Source organism: Chelonia mydas, chromosome 28 (genome assembly GCF_015237465.2).
Source record: "Chelonia mydas isolate rCheMyd1 chromosome 28, rCheMyd1.pri.v2, whole genome shotgun sequence".
Lineage (NCBI taxonomy): Eukaryota > Metazoa > Chordata > Testudines > Cheloniidae > Chelonia > Chelonia mydas.
Genome location: NC_051268.2, coordinates 4803993 through 4830805, shown reverse-complemented (window position 1 = coordinate 4830805; position 26813 = coordinate 4803993). Strand labels below are relative to the sequence as shown.

Sequence of the window (26813 nt, the reverse complement as noted above, 5' to 3'; positions counted from 1 at the left end):
TGTGTCCCAGAGCCGCTGCAGGGAGTGACCTGCACCCAGGTGCTCACTCCTATTAGCACTCGCAGGGGCCAACCCAGCTATGGGAGAGTGAGCGCCCCTGGGAGCAGGGAAGTGACCAAGTCTCCCTGCCAGAGGGTGGGGGGAGGGGGAAGAAAGGGAAAGCGGAGAGACTGAAAGGCGATATGGAGAAATAAGAGGGGAAAGCAGCACCCAGCTCTTTTCTACTGCATCACCCCTGAGTAGACTGCTCCTGAGCTCTGGGTAAATATCCCCCATCTCCAGGGTCTCTCAGATCCCCCTGCCTCCCAAGGGAATACACATAGGGGTCTCCTTCCTGCCAGGCGTGATTACAAGCAGCTGTAGGTGTCACCCTCAGGCCATGATTGGAGAAAGACAGCAAACCTTGGGAACAGGCGTCTGTATTTACAGTCCAGTGTTACAATCCCTGCTCCAGGAGGTGTTTGTTCTTTACTCCTGCTGGATGGGCACAGAATGGGGCAGCAAAAGGTTTGTGTCCGTTTCTGTTGCTGCACGTTCCTTAACTTAGAACAGTAACGAAATGCAGAAAATGGAGATCGAATTAAAGGGAAATATACAAATAAAAGTTCCAGCCCCTGTTGCTTATTGAAAGAAACGACTCAAGATCCCAGATACATGTTTTATTAACATGAACAAATAAATCCAAGGGCACACATCACTAAGGCTAAATGACTATAAACACCACTCAGCTATAAAGTTCAGGTCAAATCAGTAAATCAATGAGTTAACAAGGATATTGCACTGGTATCAAGTCATCAATGTAGCCAAACCATCAGATTAATACAGCAGAAAATCAACCCTTACAAATCCTAAAAGAGCAACCCAAGGAGGCAGGTGCATATTTAGTGATGTCAAAACCCCAACGAGAGACTTCTACCCAGGCAGTGCAACCCAGATCTAGCCAGCTGAATATTTCAACACCGAAACCAAATTATTGCTTACATTTAGCCTACAGCCTCAAAGCTAATTACAGTTTTCTTCTTAGATTTCACTCTTGTGTAGCTAATACTTCTCATCGCCCTCTCACCCCAAAACACAGACAGACCTTCTAGAGACATTAGTAAAAGAAGTTCATTCAAACAATTCTCACTGAACAACATATATCTGACAGCTCAACTCCTTGCAATGCTTCCATAGGTGAGGCGCACGCATTCAGTCATTTCATGGAGCAGAATTTTAAGGCTATTAAGATTTGGGGAACTATTCTTCCTAACATCTTCCCTGTGTAGATTTCAGAGGTGTTCACACGCTCACCCCCACTGAGCCGCACGGTTACACCCCAATCTAACAGAAAGGCTGAGAAGTCTCCAACTTCATAAAAAGAAAGAAAAAAAAATAGAAAAAGGAACAAAACGTTTCTAAGGTTATAAGGGGTTGGATCTCGGCACCTCTCGGCCTTTGGATTCCCCTGGAGCAGGAACTGTAGCTGCAGTTGAGGAACCAGGTACTGGCGTAGATGGTCCAGCCCGTTGGGCTAGCAGGGTTTACAGGTACAGGAGACGAGTGAAGGCTGCATAGCCTGTCGATGTTGTGCTTCATTCCCCAGAGGGGATCAGTCCTGGGATCCTGGCAGTCGGTCTCTCTGAGGCTGTCTACACTGGCAGAGTTACAGCACCAGGAGTTACAGTGCTGCTCAGAGAGCGCTGAAGGGAAACCGCTGTTGTGTGTTCACACTGTCAGCTGCCTGCACAATAGTGTGTTCACACTTGCGGGACTTGCAGCGGTATTCGGAGCGGTGCACTCTAGGCAGCTATCCCACTGAGCATCTCTTCCTCTTCTGCCACTAAGAGTTGTGGGAAGGTGGAGGGAGTCGCGGGGCATCCCGGGACCTGTCCCAATGCCCCGTGATGCCTTGCTTCGCATCCCAGCAATCCCTGTGCTTCCGTCCACATTTGGCGCCATCTTTCAATGGTTGGTGTACTGCGCACTCTGCCTCTTCGGGCAGCAGGAATGGATCCCGCACCGTTGACCAATATGCTCCTTTTTCTTACTAATACGTTGTAACGATGCTGTCTTTGGTGGGACACTTCTGAGAGTATCAACTCAGGACAGATTGCTCAAAGCAGGGCAGTTTGGGATTCTCCACTTCGAAGGCACACCAAACCAGGCAGACAGAGAGGACTTTGGTCTCACCCCACGGGCTAACCACAAGTCACACAAGCAATTCCCTTAGACACTCCAGTTTCCCAGTATCTCCACCAATGCCACTCGTTATGGGGATGAATGGTTATGAAAACCAATACCCCAGTAAAAGAAAAAAGGTTCTCTCGATCCCAAAGGACCAAGCCACAGACCCAGGTCAATATACAAATCAGATCTTACCCACAAATCACGCTGTTGCCAATCCTTTAAAATCTAAAATCTAAAGGTTTATTCATAAAAGGAAAAAGATACAGATGAGAGCTAGAATTGGTTAAATGGAATCAATTACATACAGTAACGGCAAAGTTCTTTGTTCAGGCTTGCAGCTGTGATGGAATAAACGGCAGGTTCAAATCAAGTCTCTGGAGAACATCCCCAGCTGGGATGGGTCTTTCAGTCCTTGGTTCAAAGCTTCAGTTTGCAGCAAGGTTCCTCCAGAAGTAAGAAGCAGGATTGAAGACAAAATGGAGGGGTTTTCAGGGCCTTTTATATCCCCTGCCATGTGGAAGGACACCCCTTTGTTCTTCCTGGGTAAATTACAGTAGCAAGATGGAGTTTGGAGTCACATGGGCAAGTCACATATCCTTGCATGACTCAGTTCTTTAGAGGCCAACGCCATTGTTTACATGTTAGTTTGAACGTTCCCTGGAAAGCTCAGATGTGGATGGGCATCTCCCAAAGTTCATTGTCAGTTAAATATTTCTTGATTGGGCACTTACTGAGAATAGTCCTTTCTCAAGAAGCTGACCAAATGCTTCACTGAGGCTACTTAGAATTAAACCACATTGAGATACAAGTACATAGCCAATATTCATACCTTCAACTACAAAAATGATACAGATATACAGATAGCATAATCATAATCATAACCTTTCCATAGACACCTTACTGGACCTCCTTTGTACAAGAGTTGGTGGAAACATATAATGGTTGCAATGATCTGTACGGTCACAGTTTATGTCAGTAACGTCAGGAGTGGCAGTGGAGTTATTCCTTAAACTACAAAAGCAAGAGGAGTTCGACATTGATCTCACCATGCATAGTAGCTGTTAGGATATAGATATTCAGGCCTGTCTGCAAAGGCCTAGACTCTAAGAATTTAGGTGTTTTCTTATCACTTGGCTAGTTATAGAGGTATAAAAGAAAGAATCAAAATCACGGTCTGCCGGTGTAAGGTTCTTCTCTTACTGTGACAGTCTGAGGCCCTGTTCTTACGGCTAAGCAACAGAGGCAGCCATAAGCTGGGAAGCGACCAGTCACCTCCTCACATTCCAAACTAGTCACATTGAAAGAAGGTGCTATTGGGCTGTTAGGAATACAATCCTGTTCTGATAATGCCTATCGCCTCCAGAGAAAGGGAAGTGCCTAGAAGATGTAAAAGGAAACTTGATTTGATAGCATCCTGTCTGGCAAGAACTCACTTATCATAGAATCATAGAATATCAGGGTTGGAAGGAACCTCAGGAGGTCATCTAGTCCAACCCCCTGCTCAAAGCAGGACTGATCCCTAATTAAATCATCCCAGCCAGGGCTTTGTCAAGCCTGACCTTAAAAACTTCTAAGGAAGGAGATTCCACCACCTCCCTAGGTAACGCATTCCAGTGTTTCACCACCCTCCGAGTGAAAAAGTTTTTCCTAATATCCAACCTAAATCTCCCCCACTGCAACTTGAGACCATTACTCCTTGTTCTGTCATCTGCTACCACTGAGAACAGTCTAGATCCATCCTCTTTGGATCCACCTTCCAGGTAGTTAAAAGCAGCTATCAAATCCCCCCTCATTCTTCTCTTCCGCAGACTAAACATCCCCAGTTCCCTCAGCCTCTCCTCATAAGTCATGTGTTCCAGTCCCCTAATCATTTTTGTTGCCCTCCACTGGACTCTTTCCAATTTTTCCACATCCTTCTTGTAGTGTGGGACCCAAAATAGCTGGGATGGGAAATCCTCATTTCTGTGTTGTTCTATCATTTTAGTCCCCCATTTCCCTATTGTTTGTCTGTATAATCTCTGTCTGGTTCTGTGATTGTTTCTGTCGGCTGTATAATTAATTTTGCTGGGTGTAAACTAATTAAGGTGGTGGGATATAATTGGTTACATAATCATGTTACAATATGTTAGGATTGGTTAGTTAAATTTCAGGAAAATGATTGGTTAAGGTATAGCTAAGCAGAACTCAAGTTTTACTGTATAGTCTGCAGTCAATCAGGAAGTAAGTGGGTAGGTAGGTGGGTGGGTGGGGGAACAGGGCATGGGGGTGGGGAAATTGGAATCATGTTTGGCTAAGGGCAGGAATGGGAACAGGGACACAGGTGTAAGGCTCTGTGGTGTCAGAGCTGGGAAGGGGGACACTAAGGAAGGAAACTGGAATCATGCTTGCTGGAAGTTCACCCCAATAAACATCGAATTGTTTGCACCTTTGGACTTCGGGTATTGTTGCTCTCTGTTCTTGTGAGAAGGACCCGGGAAGTAAGCGGGTGAAGGAATAAGCCCCCTAACAGTAGCTACAACACGAGATTGCTTGTGGCATTCTCGGAAGTGCTGACCACAGTGGAAGGCCACTTTTAGGCTTGGGAAACAAGCACTGAATGGTGGGATCACATCGTCATGTATATCTGGGATGAGGAGCAATAGCTGCAGAGCTTTAGGAGGAGGAAAGCCACATTCCTGGGACTGTGCGATAAGCTCGCCCCAGCCCTGCAGCACAAGGACACGAGAATGAGAGCTGCCGTAGTTGGAGAAGCGCTTGGCAATTGCACTGTGGAAGCTGGCTACTCCAGACTGCTACCAATCGGTCACCAACCAGTTCAGAGTGGGAAAGTCGACCATTGGACACGTGTTGACAAAAGTGTGCAGGGCCTTTAATTGCATCCTGCTCCGAAAGACTGTGACTCTGGACAACATGAGTGACATTGTGGATGGCTTTGTACAAATGGGCTTCCCTAACTGCGAAGGGGCGATAGATGGCACACATATTTCAATTCTGGGACCAGACAACCTAGCCACCAAATACATTAATCACAATGGGTATTTCTCTGGTTCTCCAGGCACTTGTGGATCACCGTGGGCATTTCACGGACATTAACACAGGCTGACCCGCTAAGGGGCATGACGCATGCATCTTTTGGAACACTGGCCTGTTCAGGAAGCTGCAAGCAGGGACTTTCTTCCTGGACCAAAAGATCACCGTAGGGGAAGTTAAACTGCCCATTTTGATCCTGGGAGACCCTGCCTACCCCTTAATGCCGTGGCTCATGAAGCCATACACGGGGCACCTTGACAGCAGCAAGGAACAGTTCAAAAAGAGGCTGAGCAAGTGCAGAATGACTGTTGAGTGTGCTTTTGGCCGTTTAAAGGCCTGCTGGCACTGCCTATAAGGAAGGCTGGACTTGGCCGATGACAATATTCCGATGCTTATAGCCACATCCTGTATGCTCCATAATATTTGTGAAGGGAAGCGTGAAAGCTTCTCTCAGGACTGGACCACTGAGCTTTAGCGCCTGGAGGCTGAATTTGAACAGCCAGAGACCAGGGCTATTAGAGGGGTGCAGCGCGGGGCCATAAGGATCAAGGATGCCTTGAGGCAGCAATTTGAAGCTGAAAGCCATGAATATTTGTTGCTATCCACAGGAATCATAGAATCATAGAATATCAGGGTTGGAAGGGACCTCAGGAGGTCATCTAGTCCAACCCCCTGCTCAAAGCAGGACCAATCCCCAATTAAATCATCCCAGCCAGGGCTTTGTCAAGCCTGACCTTAAAAATATCGAAGGAAGGAGATTCTACCACCTCCCTAGGTAACGCATTCCAGTGTTTCACCACCCTTCTAGTGAAAAAGTTTTTCCTAATATCCAACCTAAACCTCCCCCACTGCAACTTGAGACCATTGCTCCTTGTCCTGTCCTCTTCTACCACTGAGAATAGTCTAGAACCATCCTCTCTGGAACCACCTCTCAGGTAGTTGAAAGCAGCTATCAAATCCCCCCTCATTCTTCTCTTCTGCAGACGAAACAATCCCAGTTCCCTCAGCCTCTCCTCATAAGTCATGTGTTCCAGATCCCTAATCATTTTTGTTGCCCTTCGCTGGACTCTCTCCAATTTCTCCACATCCTTCTTGTAGTGTGGGGCCCAAAACTGGACACAGTACTCCAGATGAGGCCTCACCAATGTCGAATAGAGGGGAACGATCACGTCCCTCGATCTGCTCGCTATGCCCGGACTTATACATCCCAAAATGCCATTGGCCTTCTTGGCAACAAGGGCACACTGTTGACTCATATCCAGCTTCTCGTCCACTGTCACCCCTAGGTCCTTTTCCGCAGAACTGCTGCCTAGCCATTCGGTCCCTAGTCTGTAGCTGTGCATTGGGTTCTTCCGTCCTAAGTGCAGGACCCTGCACTTATCCTTATTGAACCTCATCAGATTTCTTTTGGCCCAATCCTTCAATTTGTCTAGGGCCCTCTGTATCCTGTCCCTGCCCTCCAACGTATCTACCACTCCTCCTAGTTTAAAGTATCATCCGCAAATTTGCTGAGAGTGCAATCCACACCATCCTCCAGATCATTTATGAAGATATTGAACAAAACCGGCCCCAGGACCGACCCCTGGGGCACTCCACTTGATACCAGCTGCCAACTAGACATGGAGCCATTAATCACTACCCGTTGAGCCCAACAATCTAGCCAACTTTCTACCCACCTTATAGTGCATTCATCCAGCCCATACTTCTTTAACTTGCTGACAAGAATACTGTAGGAGACCATGTCAAAAGCTTTGCTAAAGTCAAGAAACAATACATCCACTGCTTTCCCTTCATCCACAGAACCAGTAATCTCATCATAGAAGGCGATTAGATTAGTCAGGCATGACCTTCCCTTGGTGAATCCATGCTGACTGTTCCTAATCACTTTCCTCTCATGTAAGTGCTTCAGGATTGATTCTTTGAGGACCTGCTCCATGATTTTTCCGGGGACTGAGGTGAGTCTGACTGGCCTGTAGTTCCCAGGATCCTCCTTCTTCCCTTTTTTAAAGATTGGCACTACATTAGCCTTTTTCCAGTCATCTGGGACTTCCCCCGTTCGCCACGAGTTTTCAAAGATAATGGCCAATGGCTCTGCAATCACAGCCGCCAATTCCTTTAGTACTCTCGGATACAACTCGTCCGGCCCCAAGGACTTGTGCACGTCCAGCTTTTCTAAATAGTCCCTAACCACCTCTTTCTCCACAGAGGGCTGGCCATCTACTCCCCATGCTGTGATGCCCAGCGCAGCAGTCTGGGAGCTGACCTTGTTAGTGAAGACAGAGGCAAAAAAAGCCTCCCCCTGTTTTTCATTATTTTTCTTCCTCCTCCTCATAAGAAATGAGAAGTAAATGAACATAAAGTGAGGTACCTTGACTGGGGCAAGGGGTTGGAGTGCAGGAGCGGTTGCGGGGGTCAGGCTCTTGGAGGGAGTTTGGACGGTGGGTGCAGGGTCTATCCCGGGGCGGGGGTTAGGAGGTCAGAGGGGCTGAGGTATATGGGCTCTGGGATGAAATTTGGGTGTGGGGTGCAGGCTCTGTGCTGGGACAGGGTGTTGGGGTGCGGGAGGCATCAGGGGGGTGGCACTTATCTCGGGCAATGCGGATCCCAAAGCAACTGACACACACGCCCCTCCGGCAGCGGCTCCTAGATGCGCAGGGCCAGGGGGTCTCTGGGCTGATGCCTGCAGGCGCTGCCCCCACAGCTCCCATTGGCCACAGTTCTCAGCAAATGGGAGCTGCGGAGTTGGTGCTCAGAGCAGAGGCAGTGCGTGGAGACGCCCCCCCCCCCCCCGCCCCAGGGGGTGCCGGGACATGCCGGCCACTTCTGGGAGCAGCGCGGCAAGATGGGAGGGAGGCAGCGTGGGCAGGGAGCTACCTTAGTGCTGCTGGCACGTTTCTGCACACCCATTTGAGGGATGGGAGCAGTGGGTCTCTGTGACAGCTTGGTGTTAGGGGGCTTATTCCTTCACCCACTTACTTCCCTGGTCCTTCTCACCTGAACAGAGAACAACAATACCCGAAGTCCAAAGGTGCAAACAATTCAATGTTTATTGGGGTGAACTTCCAGCAAGCATGATTCCAGTTTCCTTCCTTAGTGTTCCCCTTCCCGGCTCTGACACCACAGAGCCTTACACCTGTGTCCCTGTTCCCATTTCCCCCTTTAGCTAAATATGATTCCAATTTCCCCACCCCCATTCCCTGTTCCCATCCCCCCACCCACACACCCATCCCCTCCCACCCACACCCACTCACTTCCTCATTGACTACAGATTATATAGTAAAACTTGAGTTCTGCTTAGCTATACCTTAACCAATCATTTTCCTGAAATTTAACTAACCAATCCTAACATATTGTAACATGATTATTTAACCAATTATATCCCACCACCTTAATTAGTTTACATCCAGCAAAATTAATTATACAGCAGACAGGAACAATCACAGAACCAGACAGAGATGATACAGACAAACAATAGCAAAGTGGGAACTATAATGACAAAACAATACAGAAATGAGGATTTCACATCCCAGCTATTGATAAGTGAGTTCTTGCCAGACAGGATGCTATCAAACTAAGTTTCCTTTTTCATTTTCTAGGCACTTCCCTTTCTCTGGAGGAGATAGGCATTATCAGGACAGGATTGTATTCCTATCAGCCCAATAGCACCTTATTTCAATGTGACTAGGTTGGAATGTGAGGAGGTGACTGTTCACTTCCCAGTTTATGGCTGCCTCTGTTGCTTAGCCAAAGGCCTTAGCCTAAGAACAGGGCCTCAGACTGTCACAGTAAGAGAAGGCCCTTACACCGGCAGACAGTGATTTTGATTCTTTCTTTTATACCTCTAACTAGCCAAGTGATAAGAATACACCTAAATTCTTAGAGTACAGGCCTTTGCAGACAGGCCTGAATATCTATATCCTAACACTTGGGTCACAGAGCCCCCCTTGGGACGGCAACCTGATGTGACGGGACTACCTCTGGGCCTGTTTTCCCTGCCACCTTGGGACTTCAGTGCCCTGCCTTGTTGAGCCAGACACGCTAGCCTGCTACAAACACAGGCCCAGGTCTGAACCACCTCCCCCAAAAGCTGCAGGCTTAGCTGAAACCAGCTTAAGAAGTGTTCCTGTCTCCAACACCCAGATACCCAGTTCCCAATGGGGTTCAAACCGCAAATAAATCCCTTTTACTCTGTATAAAGCTTAGACAGAGTAAACTCATAAATTGTTCCCCCCTCTATAACACTGATTAGAGAGATATGCACAGCTGTTTCCTCCCCCAGGTATTAATTGCTTGCTCTGGGTTAATTAATAAGTAAAACGTGATTTTATTAAATACAAAAAGTAGGATTTAAGTGGTTGCAAGTAATAAAAGACAGAACAAAGTAAGTTACCAAGCAAATTATTACTATGTAAAGGCAACTGTACCTTTCTTATCAGGAACATGCATAAGACTAATGACTGGGCAAACGACTATTCCACACTCTGGTGTCTCTTAAACTAGGAGACTCCAAAATTGAAATGGAATTATGGGTTTCATTTCAAGATTATCTGAATCTGGAGTATCTATTTGGAGCACAGTAATATATACATATATACATATATACGTAAAACAAAACATTCACTATTTTGACCACTGTGCAGCAGAAACTGTCTTTGCAACTATAATTCATGGTATTAAGGGCTTGGCTACTGAAGAAACCTTTTAAAATGTGCGTGGCACGGCTAAACTGTTTAACGAACACAAGTGAAAATTAATAAACTAATTTCAGGAAACAATATGAAGGCAAGGAATAAAACAATTTCTTAAAGAAATTATTTGTACTGCTTAGCAGAGTTATACAGCAACAACCATAACAGCTCATGAGAGAACTTTAAAAAACAAAGGTGAGGAAAGTTGACAAACCTTATTAGTAATAAACAGCTAATTGGGATTCCCCTTAGAGTATAACCAAACAGTAGTGAATCGGCAATGTGCCAAATTTGTAAAACAAATTCCCCATTAGGACCAGTCACAATCTGGGGTCAGTGACACTGCATCCTAACTGAGGTACATCTTATTCAAAACAGTCTTGTTCACTGCCCACTTACCCATATTGAATGCAGACACAGCAATATTTGATAAATTGGTGGCTGTCCATTCAGTAGGTGATTTCCTACTTATTCATAAATAATGAAGATGCTCTAAGGGGATGGGAGAGAGCTGTCCTATCCATGTAGTTAATCCACCTCCCCGAGAGGCGGTAGCTATGTCAGTGGGAGAAGCTCTGTTGGTGGGTGGGCAAGCTGTGGTGTTTACCTGCATAGATAAAGTTTAATCGAACCCCATTTTGAAAACCACTGTGGTCTGGGAATGGAAAAGGAGCTCGCTGAGGTAGGGCCTGTCCTTCAAGATCCTTAAGACCACTGACTCCCCTATGCAAATGGTATGGGCGTGTAGCTCAGTGGTAGAGTGTTTGATTGGCGATCAAATAGTCCTTGGTTCAAATCCAAGTGCCCCTTTAAAACCTTCTTCCTTTAACAAAAATATTTGAATATCCATTGCCATTTTGTTCAGGATTTTCACCTAATGGGGATGCTTGAAATGAATGGAAACACTCAATGTTTTCCTGTGCAAACGCATAAAAACCTAGCAAACAGGTTCCTCAGCTGAAATCAGTTCCAATCCTCTAAGTGTCTAGTTCATGTTTTCATCCATTAAACAAAGGTATAATATGAAGGCACATTTGCAGGTCCTTCGTCTCCGTGGGCTACAATGTGCAGAAGAACGAGAACCCCATCCCCTTGGGAGGAATGGACTAGTTTGTGTTACATTTGCTAAGTAAGTTGCCATTGGGACTGAAAACTCTACTGGAGGTGGACAGGAACCTCTTACAAAAATAAAATAACCAAGATTTACCTAACTACCTGTTACACATTCAAACCTCTCTTTGTGCGCACAATATCAATTGGGGCTCTAATAAATGGCAACCTTCCTTTAACACAGATCGCTGTTCCTTGTGACTTTCAGATGCATTCAAATACCAGGTGTTTAAAGGGACTGTGCTTCTCATTCATGATCAGCAGCAGGGACTCTGGTTTCAGAGGGGCAGCCGAGTTCGTCTGTATCAGCAAAGATAATGTTGGGGATACTGGGGCATGGCCACTAGGTAACTCGAGGGGATGGAAGACCACGAGTGTCGATGAAGCCCCCTCGCACTAGGCCCAAGTGTCCTTGGCTCCCCCGCCTGGAGGCACTCGCAGCAGTTATGCTGAGGATCTGCAACAATATGTTGCAGAGTCAGACTGCCTGAAACTAAACAAGGCCAAACAGGTCAGATAGAATCATAGAATATCAGGGTTGGAAGGGACCTCAGGAGGTCATCTAGTCCAACCCCCTGCTCAAAGCAGGACCAATCCCCAACTAAATCATCCCAGCCAGGGCTTTGTCAAGCCTGACCTTAAAAATATCTAAGGAAAGAGATTCCACCACCTCCCTAGCTAACGCATTCCAGTGTTTCACCACCCTCCTAGTGAAAAAGTTTTTCCTAATATCCAACCTAAACCTCCCCCACTGCAACTTGAGACCATTACTCCTTGTTCTGTCCTCTTCTACCACTGAGAATAGTCTAGAACCATCCTCTCTGGAACCCCCTTTCAGGTAGTTGAAAGCAGCTATCAAATCCCCCCTCATTCTTCTATTCTGCAGACTAAACAATCCCAGTTCCCTCAGCCTCTCCTCATAAGTCATGTGTTCCAGACCCCAAATCATTTTTGTTGCTCTTCGCTGGACTCTCTCCAATTTATCCACATCCTTCTTGTAGTGTGGGGCCCAAAACTGGACACAGTACTCCAGATGAGGCCTCACCAATGTCGAATACAGGGGAACGATCACGTCCCTCGATCTGCTCGCTATGCCCTTACTTATACATCCCAAAATGCCATTGGCCTTCTTGGCAACAAGGGCAAACTGCTGACTCATATCCAGCTTCTCGTCCACTGTCACCCCTAGGTCCTTTTCCGCAGAATTGCTGCCTAGCCATTCGGTCCCTAGTCTGTAGCTGTGCATTGGGTTCTTCTGTCCTAAGTGCAGGACCCTGCACTTATCCTTATTGAACCTCATCAGGTTTCTTTTGGCCCAATCCTCCAATTTGTCTAGGTCCCTCTGTATCCTATCCCTGCCCTCCAGCGTATCTACCACTCCTCCCAGTTTAGTATCATCCGCAAATTTGCTGAGAGTGCAATCCACACAATCCTCCAGATCATTTATGAAGATATTGAACAAAACCGGCCCCAGGACCGACCCCTGGGCACTCCACTTGACACCGGCTGCCAACTAGACATGGAGCCATTGATCACTACCCGTTGAGCCCGACAATCTAGCCAACTTTCTACCCACCTTATAGTGCATTCATCCAGCCCATACTTCTTTAACTTGCTGACAAAAATACTGTGGGAGACTGTGTCAAAAGCTTTGCTAAAGTCAAGAAACAATACATTCACTGCTTTCCCTTCATCCACAGAGCCAGTTATCTCATCCTAGAAGGCGATTAGATTAGTCAGGCATGACCTTCCCTTGGTGAATCCATGCTGACTGTTCCTGATCACTTTCCTCTCGTGTAAGTGCTTCAGGATTGATTCCTTGAGGACCTGCTCCATGAGTTTTCCGGGGACTGAGGTGAGGCTGACTGGCCTGTAGTTCCCAGGATCCTCCTTCTTCCCTTTTGTAAAGATTGGCACTACATTAGCCTTTTTCCAGTCATCCGGGACTTCCCCTGTTCACCACGAGTTTTCAAAGATAATGGCCAATGGCTCTGCAATCACATCCGCCAATTCCTTTAGCACTCTCGGATGCAACTCGTCCGGCCCCATGGACTTGTGCACGTCCAGCTTTTCTAAATATGATATGGAAGAACAATGCTGAATAAAGCAGCTTTATGTATAGGTTAACAAATGATAACAAAAAACAAGGGAACTAGCTGGTAACTGGATTGGCTGGCTATATGGATACTTAGGGCAGCTTGCTATTGGATAAGTATGCTGAAGAAAGGATGTATAAAAGCCTGTGTAACTTCCTGCTCCGTATGCAGGATTGGAGATTCTATTCTCCCTGTACCTTTTTGAAGCTTCAAATAAACTTTTCTGCTTCTCCACCCCGTTGTGATTATTGGGTGAAGCACACCGGGTAGCGAACCAAACCCTGCTGTTGTTTTGCCTCTCGGCACTGGGTGCCGGCAACAGCAACAAGGAGTCCTTGTGGCACCGTAGAGAGTAACACATTTGTTTTGGGCATAAGCTTTTGTGGGCTAAAACCCACTTCATCAGATGCATGGAGCGGAAAACACAGAAAGCAGTATAAATATTACACCACATGAAAATATGGGAGTTGCCTTGCCAAGTGTGGGGTGAATCAGTGCTAATGAGACTAATTCAATTAAGGTGGAAGTGGCCTATTCTCAACAGTTAAGCCCGGGGGGAAAGCGCTGCCAGATGGTGACAGGGGGCAAAACCCTTGCACAGGCAAGGACAGAGGAGTAACAGTTACCTCAGTGCACTGAGACACCAGTGTTCCCAAAAATAGGGTAGGGGGGGCAGAAGGGCTTTTTTATTTCCCCTCCCACAGATAGCACCTCTCAGCATGAGCTTCCCAGGGCTGGGTTCTTAAAGGCAGAGGCAATCCAAGGCCGAGTCACTGCAGCTCCTCTCTGTCTGATGTAACCTACTGAGGTGCTCTGGAGACTTAATTCAGTGAAATATTTTACGGAAACAAAAAGAATCCCTTATCAGTGTATCTGGCTGCATAAAGTCTCAGAGCAGTTCACAGATTTGTCTTATCTGCTGCTAGGATTCCCTGAATTCCTGGATTCCCTGAATTACTCTCAAGACGTCATCATTTCGCTTTGTTATTCTGCAGATGCATGTCATTGCGCTATTTAATTTATATTTTACCAACAAGTACTCATTGAAAATCTGCAGTAGTCTAGTTTTAGCAATGACAGCTGTTTCTAGTAGTGCTCTGGCTATGTTTTTTAATGAGATTTCTCATTTGGAATTTTTAATTCTAAATTTTTCTTCTTATTTTCAGAGCAGAAGTTTATTCTGCTGGATCATCCGACTTCCAGCCTGACTGAATTTCTGGCCTGGCCTCCGAACTTTGTTTTCATTCAATCCACCACTGGCGATTGCCTTTTGCAACTGCTATTTTGCCTCTCAATCCACCCTTAGTGCTTTTCCATGTGCCATTGCTTGGGTGTAGAACGCCGGCTCCTTTCCCCCCATCCCCGATTTTGCTCCTCAGCCCCTCTCCTAACCCTGCCTCCAGCTGCTTAATCCCCCTGACTAGTCAATTTCTGCCTCCTCCTCAGGCCACCCCCTCCTCCGATTTGTCCCCTTTGAACGCCTGTAAATAGCAGTCTGCAGAATCTGATTCCAAGTAAGGGCAGGGTGAAGGGAAGTGGCTTCAGCAGATGTTACTGAGCATGCTCAGTTCATGTGAGCATGCTCAGTGCGCCCTAAGTAGCAAAGTCCTACAGACAGCAGTTTCTCACACTACACCTGGGGCAGCGTGAGGGCAGCGGCTCCATCACTGTCCCGGCCCCACCCAGGAGCAGATCCCCAGGGGCTGCGAGACCCTCGGCTTCAGGGGCCTTTGTGTGGAGTCTCTCTCCTGCCCACCCAATGCTGCCCCTGGGGTCTCTCTGGCCCCTGGTGCCTGCAGCTCCTGGCAGGGGCAGCAGAGCCTGGGACTGGCCCAGCTGGGGAAAATCCCCACCTCGGATGGGCACAGAAAGTGCTTCAGTGAAAGTCTGTCCCTGGGCCAGCCCCTCTGGGGCCGCAGCAGCAGCCCGGAGCTCAGCCCGACCTCCCAGCTCACACTGGAGCCAGCAGCCCCGGTACCTTATGATACTTCCTTCCTTCCTGCTAGCTCCCTGCTGCTCTGGCCCCTTCTTGGTTCCTTCATAGAATCATAGACTTTAAGGGCAGAAGGGACCATTATGATCATCTAGTCCGACCTCCTGCACAATGCAGGCCACAGAATCTCACCCACCCACTCCTGGAACAAACCCCTAACTTATGTCTGAGCTATTGAAGTCCTCAAATCATGGTTTAAAGACTTCAAGGTGCAGAGAATCCTCCAGCAAGTGACCCGTGCCCCATGCTACAGAGGAAGGCGAAAAAGCCCCAGGGCCTCTGCCAATCTGCCCTGGAGGAAAATTCCTTCCCGACCCCAAATATGGCGATCAACTGAACCCTGAGCATGTGGGCAAGATTCACCAGCCAGATACCCAGGAAAGAATTCTCTGTAGTAACTCAGATCCCACCCCATCTAACATCCCATCACAGGCCATTGGTTATATCTACCGCTAATAGTCAAAGATCAATTAATGGCCAAAATGAGGCTATCCCATTATATCATCTCCTCCATAAACTTATCAAGCTTAGTCTTGAAGCCAGATATGTCTTTTGCCCACCCCTGCTCCCCTTGGAAGGCTGTTCCAGAACTTCACTCCTCTATGGTTAGAAACCTCTGCCTAATTTCAAGTCTAAACTTCCTGATGGCCAGTTTATATCCATTTGTTCTTGTGTCCACATTGGTACTGAGCTTAAATAATTCTTCTCCCTCCATGGTATTTATCCCTCTAATATATTTATAGATAGCAATCATATCTCCCCTCAGCCTTCTTTCGGCTAGGCTAAACAAGCCAAGCTCTTTGAGTCTCCTTTCATAAGACAGGCTTTCCATTCCTCAGATCATCCTAGGAGCCCTTCTCTGTACCTGTTCCAGTTTGAATTCATCCTTCTTAAACATGGGAGCCCAGAACTGCACACAGTATTCCAGGTGAGGTCTCACCAGTGCCTTGTATAACGGTACTAAAACCTCCTTATCCCTACTGGAAATACCTCTCCTGATGCATCCCAAGACCGCATTAGCTTTTTTTCACGGCCATATCACATTGACGGCTCATAGTCATCCTATGATCAACCAATACTCCAAGGTCCTTCTCCTCCTCCGTTACTTCCAAGTGATGCATCCCCAGTTTATAACAGAAATTCTAGTTATTAATCCCTAAATGCATGACCTTGCACTTTTCACTATTAAATTTCATCCTAATACTATTACTCCAGTTTACAAGGTCATCCAGATCTTCCTGTACGATATCCCAGTCCCTCTCTGTATTGGTAATACCTCCCAGCTTTGTATCATCCGCAAACTTTATTAGCACATTACCCCTTTTTGTGCCAAAGTCAGTAATAAAAAGATTAAATAAGTTTGGTCCCAAAACCGATCCTTGAGGAACTCCACTAGTAACCTCTCTCCAGCCTGACAGTTCACCTTTCAGTGTGCCCCGCTGTAGTCTCCCCTTTAACCAGTTCCTTATCCACCCTTCAATTTTCATATTGATCCCCATCTTTTCCAATTTAATAATTCTCCATGTGGAACTGTATCAAACGCCTTACTGAAATCGAGGTAAATTATATCCACAGCGTTCCCTTTGTCTAAAAAATCTGTTACCTTCTCAAAGGAGATCAGGTTGGTTTGGCACGATCTACCTTTTGTTAAACCATGTTGTATTTTGTCCCAATTACCATTGACCTCAATGTCCTTAACTACTTTCTCCTTCAAATTTTTTTCCAAGACCTCGCATACTACAGCTGTCAAACTAACAGGCCTGTAGTTACCCGGATCACTTTTTTTACCTTTCTTAAAAATAGGACCTATGTTAGCAATTCTCCAGTCATACAGTACAACCCCTGACTTTACAGATTCATTCATTAAAAATTCTTGCTAATGGGCTTGCAATTTCATGTGCCAATTCCTTTAATATTCTTGGATGAAGAATATCTGGGCCCCCTGATTTAGTCCAATTAAGCTGTTTGAGTTTGGCTTTTACCTCAGATGTGGTAATATCTACCCCCATATCCTCATTCCCATTTGTCATCCTACCATTATCCCTAAGCTCCTCATTAACCTCATTAAAGACTGAGGCAAAGTATTTGTTTAGATATTGGGCCATGCCTAGATTATCCTTAACTTCCACTCCATCCTCAGTGTTTAGGGGTCCCACTTCTTCTTTCTTTGTTTTCTTCTTATTTATATGGCTATAGAATCTTTTACTATTGGTTTTAATTCCCTTTGCAAGGTCCAATTCTACTTGACTTTCAGCCTTTCTCACTTTATCCCTACATGTTCTGACCTCAATAAGGTAGCTTTCCTTGCTGATCCCTCCCTTCTTCCCCTCCCTATAGGCTTTCTGCTTTTTCTTAATCACCTCTCTGAGATGCTTGCTCATCCAGCTTGGTCTACAACTCCTGCCTATGAATTTTTTCCCCTTTCTTGGGATGCAGGCTTCCGATAGCTTCTGCAGTTTTGACTTGAAGTAATCCCAGGCCTCCTCTGCCTTTAGATCCATAAGTTTTTCAATCCAACCCACTTCAAGCCCAACCCGGGCTGCAGCTGCCACACTCACCGGGCCAGGGACTTTCTTAGGTGGGAACTGGCCCCATCTCTGCTCCTCCTCCTGCCTCTGTGTGTCCCAGAGCCGCTGCAGGGAGTGACCTGCACCCAGGTGCTCACTCCTATTAGCACTCGCAGGGGCCAACCCAGCTATGGGAGAGTGAGCGCCCCTGGGAGCAGGGAAGTGACCAAGTCTCCCTGCCAGAGGGTGGGGGGAGGGGGAAGAAAGGGAAAGCGGAGAGACTGAAAGGCGATATGGAGAAATAAGAGGGGAAAGCAGCACCCAGCTCTTTTCTACTGCATCACCCCTGAGTAGACTGCTCCTGAGCTCTGGGTAAATATCCCCCATCTCCAGGGTCTCTCAGATCCCCCTGCCTCCCAAGGGAATACACATAGGGGTCTCCTTCCTGCCAGGCGTGATTACAAGCAGCTGTAGGTGTCACCCTCAGGCCATGATTGGAGAAAGACAGCAAACCTTGGAACAGGCGTCTGTATTTACAGTCCAGTGTTACAATCCCTGCTCCAGGAGGTGTTTGTTCTTTACTCCTGCTGGATGGGCACAGAATGGGGCAGCAAAAGGTTTGTGTCCGTTTCTGTTGCTGCACGTTCCTTAACTTAGAACAGTAACGAAATGCAGAAAATGGAGATCGAATTAAAGGGAAATATACAAATAAAAGTTCCAGCCCCTGTTGCTTATTGAAAGAAACGACTCAAGATCCCAGATACATGTTTTATTAACATGAACAAATAAATCCAAGGGCACACATCACTAAGGCTAAATGACTATAAACACCACTCAGCTATAAAGTTCAGGTCAAATCAGTAAATCAATGAGTTAACAAGGATATTGCACTGGAATCAAGTCATCAATGTAGCCAAACCATCAGATTAATACAGCAGAAAATCAACCCTTACAAATCCTAAAAGAGCAACCCAAGGAGGCAGGTGCATATCTAGTGATGTCAAAACCCCAACGAGAGACTTCTACCCAGGCAGTGCAACCCAGATCTAGCCAGCTGAATATTTCAACACCGAAACCAAATTATTGCTTACATTTAGCCTACAGCCTCAAAGCTAATTACAGTTTTCTTCTTAGATTTCACTCTTGTGTAGCTAATACTTCTCATCGCCCTCTCACCCCAAAACACAGACAGACCTTCTAGAGACATTAGTAAAAGAAGTTCATTCAAACAATTCTCACTGAACAACATATATCTGACAGCTCAACTCCTTGCAATGCTTCCATAGGTGAGGAGCATGCATTCAGTCATTTCATGGAGCAGAATTTTAAGGCTATTAAGATTTGCGGAACTATTCTTCCTAACATCTTCCCTGTGTAGATTTCAGAGGTGTTCACACGCTCACCCCCACTGAGCCGCACGGTTACCCCCCAATCTAACAGAAAGGCTGAGAAGTCTCCAACTTCATAAAAAGAAAGAAAAAAAAATAGAAAAAGGAACAAAACGTTTCTAAGGTTATAAGGGGTTGGATCTCGGCACCTCTCGGCCTTTGGATTCCCCTGGAGCAGGAACTGTAGCTGCAGTTGAGGAACCAGGTACTGGCGTAGATGGTCCAGCCCGTTGGGCTAGCAGCGTTTACAGGCACAGGAGACGAGTGAAGGCTGCATAGCCTGTCGACGTTGTGCTTCATTCGGAGGGGATCAGTCCTGGGATCCTGGCAGTCAGTCTCTCTGAGGCTGTCTACACTGGCAGAGTTACAGCACCAGGAGTTACAGCGCTGCTCAGAGAGCGCTGAAGGGAAACCGCTGTTGTGTGTTCACACTGTCAGCTGCCTGCACAATAGTGTGTTCACACTTGCGGCACTTGCTGCGGTATTTGGAGCAGTGCACTCTAAGCAGCTATCCCACTGAGCATCTCTTCCTCTTCTGCCACTAAGAGTTGTGGGAAGGTGGAGGGAGTCGCGGGGCATCCCAGGACCTGTCCCAATGCCCCGTGATGCCTTGCTTCGCATCCCACCAATCCCTGTGCTTCCGTCCACATTTGGCGCCATCTTTCAATGGTTGGTGTACTGCGCGCTCTGCCTCTTCGGGCAGCAGGAATGGATCCCGCACCGTTGACCAATATGCTCCTTTTTCTTACTAATACGTTGTAACGATGCTGTCTTTGGTGGGACACTTCTGAGAGTATCAACTCAGGACAGATTGCTCAAAGCAGGGCAGTTTGGGATTCTCCACTTCGAAGGCACACCAAACCAGGCAGACAGAGAGGACTTTGGTCTCACCCCACAGGCTAACCACAAGTCACACAAGCAATTCCCTTAGACACTCCAGTTTCCCAGTGTCTCCACCAATGCCACTTGTTATGGGGATGAATGGTTATGAAAACCAATACCCCAGTAAAAGAAAAAAGGTTCTCTCGATCCCAAAGGACCAAGCCACAGACCCAGGTCAATATACAAATCAGATCTTACCCACAAATCACGCTGTTGCCAATCCTTTAAAATCTAAAATCTAAAGGTTTATTCATAAAAGGAAAAAGATACAGATGAGAGCTAGAATTGGTTAAATGGAATCAATTCCATACAGTAACGGCAAAGTTCTTTGTTCAGGCTTGCAGCTGTGATGGAATAAACGGCAGGTTCAAATCAAGTCTCTGGAGAACATCCCCAGCTGGGATGGGTCTTTCCGTCCTTGGTTCAAAGCTTCAGTTTGCAGCAAGGTTCCTCCAGAAGTAAGAAGCAGGATTGAAGACAAAATGGAGGGGTTTTCAGGGCCTTTTATATCCCCTGCCATGTGGAAGGACACCCCTTTGTTCTTCCTGGGTAAATTACAGTAGCAAGATGGAGTTTGGAGTCACATGGGCAAGTCACATATCCTTGCATGACTCAGTTCTTTAGAGGCCGACGCCATTGTTTACATGTTAGTTTGAACGTTCCCTGGAAAGCTCAGATGTGGATGGGCATCTCCCAAAGTTCATTGTCAGTTAAATATTTCTTGATTGGGCACTTACTGAGAATAGTCCTTTCTCAAGAAGCTGACCAAATGCTTCACTGAGGCTACTTAGAATTAAACCACATTGAGATACAAGTACATAGCCAATATTCATACCTTCAACTACAAAAATGATACAGATATACAGATAGCATAATCATAATCATAACCTTTCCATAGACACCTTACTGGACCTCCTTTGTACAAGATTTGGTGGAAACATATAATGGTTGCAATGATCTATACGGTCACAGTTTATGTCAGTAACGTCAGAAGTGGCAGTGGAGTTATTCCTTAAACTACAAAAGCAAGAAGAGTTCAACATTGATCTCACCATGCATAGTAGCTGTTAGGATATAGATATTCAGGCCTGTCTGTAAAGGCCTAGACTCTAAGAATTTAGGTGTATTCTTATCACTTGGCTAGTTATAGAGGTATAAAAGAAAGAATCAAAATCACGGTCTGCCGGTGTAAGGTTCTTTTCTTACTGTGACAGTCTGAGGCCCTGTTCTTACGGCTAAGCAACAGAGGCAGCCATAAGCTGGGAAGCGACCGGTCACCTCCTCACATCCCAAACTAGTCACATTGAAAGAAGGTGCTATTGGGCTGTTAGGAATACAATCCTGTTCTGATAATGCCTATCGCCTCCAGAGAAAGGGAAGTGCCTAGAAGATGTAAAAGGAAACTTGATTTGATAGCATCCTGTCTGGCAAGAACTCACTTATCATAGAATCATAGAATATCAGGGTTGGAAGGAACCTCAGGAGGTCATCTAGTCCAACCCCCTGCTCAAAGCAGGACTGATCCCTAATTAAATCATCCCAGCCAGGGCTTTGTCAAGCCTGACCTTAAAAACTTCTAAGGAAGGAGATTCCACCACCTCCCTAGGTAACGCATTCCAGTGTTTCACCACCCTCTTGGTGAAAAAGTTTTTCCTAATATCCAACCTAAATCTCCCCCACTGCAACTTGAGACCATTACTCCTTGTTCTGTCATCTGCTACCACTGAGAACAGTCTAGATCCATCCTCTTTGGATCCACCTTCCAGGTAGTTAAAAGCAGCTATCAAATCCCCCCTCATTCTTCTCTTTCGCAGACTAAACATCCCCAGTTCCCTCAGCCTCTCCTCATAAGTCATGTGTTCCAGTCCCCTAATCATTTTTGTTGCCCTCCACTGGACTCTTTCCAATTTTTCCACATCCTTCTTGTAGTGTGGGACCCAAAATAGCTGGGATGTGAAATCCTCATTTCTGTGTTGTTCTATCATTGTAGTCCCCCATTTCCCTATTGTTTGTCTGTATAATCTCTGTCTGGTTCTGTGATTGTTTCTGTCGGCTGTATAATTAATTTTGCTGGGTGTAAACTAATTAAGGTGGTGGGATATAATTGGTTACATAATCATGTTACAATATGTTAGGATTGGTTAGTTAAATTTCAGGAAAATGATTGGTTAAGGTATAGCTAAGCAGAACTCAAGTTTTACTGTATAGTCTGCAGTCAGTCAGGAAGTAAGTGGGTAGGTAGGTGGGTGGGTGGGGGAACAGGGCATGGGGGTGGGGAAATTGGAATCATGTTTGGCTAAGGGCAGGAATGGGAACAGGGACACAGGTGTAAGGCTCTGTGGTGTCAGAGCTGGGAAGGGGGACACTAAGGAAGGAAACTGGAATCATGCTTGCTGGAAGTTCACCCCAATAAACATCGAATTGTTTGCACCTTTGGACTTTGGGTATTGTTGCTCTCTGTTCATGCGAGAAGGACCAGGGAAGTAAGCGGGTGAAGGAATAAGCCCCCTAACTGTAGCTACAACACGAGATTGCTTGTGGCATTCTCGGAAGTGCTGACCACAGTGGAAGGCCACTTTTGGGCTTGGGAAACAAGCACTGAGTGGTGGGATCACATCGTCATGTATATCTGGGATGAGGAGCAATAGCTGCAGAGCTTTAGGAGGAGGAAAGCCACATTCCTGGGACTGTGCGATAAGCTCGCCCCAGCCCTGCAGCACAAGGACACGAGAATGAGAGCTGCCGTAGTTGGAGAAGCGCTTGGCAATTGCACTGTAGAAGCTGGCTACTCCAGACTGCTACCAATCGGTCACCAACCAGTTCAGAGTGGGAAAGTCGACCATTGGACACGTGTTGACAAAAGTGTGCAGGGCCTTTAATTGCATCCTGCTCCGAAAGACTGTGACTCTGGGCAACATGAGTGACATTGTGGATGGCTTTGTACAAATGGGCTTCCCTAACTGCGAAGGGGCGATAGATGGCACACATATTTCAATTCTGGGACCAGACAACCTAGCCACCAAATACATTAATCACAGTGGGTATTTCTCTGGTTCTCCAGGCACTTGTGGATCACCGTGGGCATTTCACGGACATTAACACAGGCTGACCCGCTAAGGGGCATGACGCATGCATCTTTTGGAACACTGGCCTGTTCAGGAAGCTGCAAGCAGGGACTTTCTTCCCGGACCAAAAGATCACCGTAGGGGAAGTTAAACTGCCCATTTTGATCCTGGGAGACCCTGCCTACCCCTTAATGCCGTGGCTCATGAAGCCATACACGGGGCACCTTGACAGCAGCAAGGAACAGTTCAAAAAGAGGCTGAGCAAGTGCAGAATGACTGTTGAGTGTGCTTTTGGCCGTTTAAAGGCCTGCTGGCACTGCCTATAAGGAAGGCTGGACTTGGCCGATGACAATATTCCGATGCTTATAGCCACATCCTGTATGCTCCATAATATTTGTGAAGGGAAGCGTGAAAGCTTCTCTCAGGACTGGACCACTGAGCTTTAGCGCCTGGAGGCTGAATTTGAACAGCCAGAGACCAGGGCTATTAGAGGGGTGCAGCGCGGGGCCATAAGGATCAAGGATGCCTTGAGGCAGCAATTTGAAGCTGAAAGCCATGAATATTTGTTGCTATCCACAGGAATCATAGAATCATAGAATCATAGAATATCAGGGTTGGAAGGGACCTCAGGAGGTCATCTAGTCCAATCCCCTGCTCAAAGCAGGACCAATCCCCAATCAAATCATCCCAGCCAGGGCTTTGTCAAGCCTGACCTTAAAAACTTCCAAGGAAGGAGATTCTACCACCTCCCTAGGTAACGCATTCCAGTGTTTCACCACCCTCCTAGTGAAAAAGTTTTTCCTAATATCCAACCTAAACCTCCCCCACTGCAACTTGAGACCATTACTCCTTGTCCTGTCCTCTTCTAACACTGAGAATAGTCTAGAACCATCCTCTCTGGAACCACCTCTCAGGTAGTTGAAAGCAGCTATCAAATCCCCCCTCATTCTTCTCTTCCCGTTCGGAGTCAATGCACACAGACGAATCCAGAGGCTTTTCATTCCTTAGGTTCTGCCGCCATTTCATTTCTGGCCTGTTCCAAGATTTATCGTTGTGCAAAGCAACATTAGGCCCTTGGGAGTGTCCCCGCCCCGGTCCCGCCTGCCTCCCCGGGCAATTTAAAGGGCCTGGGACCCCCCCCACCATCACCAGCCGCACAAGGGGGCTAAGGCGGCTTCCTGCCACCTCTCAGGTAGTTGAAAGCAGCTATCAAATCCCCCCTCATTCTTCTCTTCCCGTTCGGAGTCAATGCACACAGACGAATCCAGAGGCTTTTCATTCCTTAGGTTCTGCCGCCATTTCATTTCTGGCCTGTTCCAAGATTTATCGTTGTGCAAAGCAACATTAGGCCCTTGGGAGTGTCCCCGCCCCGGTCCCGCCTGCCTCCCCGGGCAATTTAAAGGGCCTGGGACCCCCCCCACCATCACCAGCCGCACAAGGGGGCTAAGGCGGCTTCCTGCCCGCTCTCGCTCCGTGTGGCGTGCCGGTCTCGGAAGCGGCTGGCACGTCCCTGCGGTCCCTGGGGTGGGGGTGGGGGTCTTCATGAGCTGCCCCTGCCCCGAGCGCCGACTCTGCCAACTGTGGCAATGGGAGCTGCAGGGGTGGCGTCTGCGGGCAGCGGTGCGCAGAGACACCCCCACACACACACACACACCTAGGGGCTGCTGCCAGAGGGGGGTGCGGGTCACTTTTGGGATATGCCTGAGGTAAGTGCCACACCTCTCACCCTCTCCTGCATCGCCAGCCCCTTGCCCGAGCCCAGACCCTGCACCCAAACTCTCTCCCAGAGCCCAGCCCTTCCCCCTCCCACACCCAAACTCCCTCCCAGAGCCTTAGGCAGGTGTGTGTGTGTGGGGGGGAGGCAGGACTTGGCCCCATTCTGGGCACCACCAACAATTATACATCCCTGTCCAGCCCAACCTTCTGCTGATGCATCTCAGCCCCCACCCGTGCAGGGTTTGAAGCTTGCATTGCTTAAATTCCAGGACACTGGGGGATTTCAGCTCCCCTTTGTCCAGAGAGAACCTTCTCCCCACTCCCAACCAGATTCGTGTCCATGGGATGACTGTAGGGGGGCTAGGTCCTGCTGTGTCTTTTCTCTCTCTAGGACAGGCCAGGGTGCCTAGAACTGGGGCATCTGAGCACCCAGGACCTTCTGTGGAGCTGCCATTCCCCTTCCCCTTCTATGGTCTCATCTGTCATCGACTCCAGCCTGTTTTCTATCCATCGTCAGCACCATCCCAAGCCAGCTGCACTCGCCACAAAAAGACAGTGTCCCCTGGTGGGTGTAAATCACTGACCTCTCTCCTCTCTGAGCCTCCTCTCCTCTCTGAGCACCGACTGCCCCTCCGTTTCCTTGCCCCTCAGTCTGGGCAGATGGGACCTTTCCCTGCAATGCTGGAGGATTCCCCCTTCTCATCCACCATTGTCCCAAACAGCACAGCGGGTGGGAATCTTAAAAGTACCAAGGTGACTTAGGAGCAGAAACCCCCCCAGACCTTCCATGCAATTGGCACTTGCCCCTCCCTGAGCAGGACTGAAACTCGTGCAGGGAGACTGGTGGGGCACATCCCCGCTGGGCATGAGCAAAACAGCCGGGTGAAAAGAGAACTTGGAGATGCTGGGGATTGAACCCAGGGCCTCATACATGCAAAGCATGTGCTCTACCACTGAGCTACATCCCCAGATGAACCATAGCTGCTATGGGTTACACTCAGAGCCCCCCTGTTTCCAGAGCATCTGGGAGCCTAACAGCAGCATGAGGGACACAGTCCCTGCTCTGAGGGCCAAACCTCCTGTCCTGGAGGTTGCTAGATCTTAGGGGGCACTTTGCAGCAGGGCCAGTTTCTCTAGGTGGGGCAGAGAGAGGGCCTGCCCTGGACTCAGGGGCAGAGATACACTCAGCCCTCTCCCCTGCATTGGCGGGGGGGGGGGGGCCGGGGGGTGCTCCCACCCCCTGCTGGAAGGTCATGGTGGTGGGGGGCTCAGTGAGCAGCTCAACCCCTGACCCTGCTGGCAGAAGTGGTGTGGGGAGCTCCAGGTCTTTCTAGGATCTGCTATTTCCACTTGCCTGTAAAGTCCAGCTTTCCCCAGCACATTCACTGCAGTGCAATTGGGTCACTGTTTCCGTGGCTCTCCAGCAAAGACTCACTCCCGGTTTCCCTTCTATCTGCAGCACGATCAGCCTGTGTCAGTGGTTAATGAGGTGGATCTAGTCGTAGATGGTTATTCATTCCCCACCTGGACAATTCAGACAGTCCCTTTCCTCCTGAAATCCCCAGCACCTCAGTGATCCCGGGAGCAGGGGTTGGGGTTTCCCTGAGGGCCTGAGATTTTGAGGGTCCTTTTTTCCCTCAGCAGGGAGTGAACTCAGCTTTTCCCCCATCCCAGACATTCCATGAAATAACTGTAGCAGCATAAAGAAAGAGGGGAGGGAACATCTCACGGCCAGGGCTGGAGGTGCCCAGGGCCCCCTGCTTCTCCATTGTTTCCATCGCAGAAGAGGAAGGTTCCACGGAATTTGACACCCTGCTTTGCACAAGGGACAGAGAAAGTTCTTGCTGTTCCTGTGTCTGTGCAAAGAAAATTGTGCTTCTGTATGAAAGAGAGGCGGGAAATCGCCCCATGGTGGGACAATATCCTCAGGATTAAGACTCAGGCTGAGAACCGATTTCACTCCACTCATCTGGGATTTAACAAATTGTCTTCCATGGAGAGATTGCGAACTTGTGACATTGCTCCAGACTCTGGGGGTTCGGGCTGCTTTAACTCTTGGTAAAAACATGAACTTGATTCCAAGAAGGGAGAGAGGAGAAGCCTGAAGCTGACTTTAGTTCCAGGCTGGGGTCTCCTGGGTGGGTGGAAACTTCCTTTGCTGCTCCCAGG

General features: G+C 47.7%; 3 protein-coding genes, 1 long non-coding RNA gene and 2 other non-coding genes across 18 annotated transcripts in view; 3 read left to right on the top strand and 3 right to left on the bottom strand.

Annotated features, from left to right (window-relative positions):
• LOC102943236 (zinc finger protein 883) overlaps positions 1 to 26813 on the bottom strand; it is a 2438435-nt gene that overhangs the window by 1037081 nt on the left and 1374541 nt on the right.
• Positions 1 to 26813, top strand: part of LOC114020163 (zinc finger protein 501) — a 1907800-nt gene that overhangs the window by 540445 nt on the left and 1340542 nt on the right. The window lies entirely within an intron of this gene.
• The window catches only part of LOC119564595 (zinc finger protein 883), a 1467279-nt gene that overhangs the window by 948125 nt on the left and 492341 nt on the right, over positions 1 to 26813 (top strand). The gene's annotated exons all lie outside the window — the stretch shown is intronic.
• LOC122463962 lies at positions 645 to 19916 on the bottom strand. The gene is made up of 3 exons (XR_006287763.1): positions 19032 to 19916; positions 15497 to 15501; positions 645 to 1298 (listed from the first exon to the last, which is right to left on the bottom strand). It is a non-coding gene; the product is annotated as an uncharacterized LOC122463962 (long non-coding RNA).
• TRNAA-GGC lies at positions 10626 to 10697 on the top strand. Its single transcript has one exon. It is a non-coding gene; the product is annotated as a tRNA-Ala (tRNA).
• TRNAA-UGC lies at positions 25541 to 25612 on the bottom strand. Its single transcript has one exon. It is a non-coding gene; the product is annotated as a tRNA-Ala (tRNA).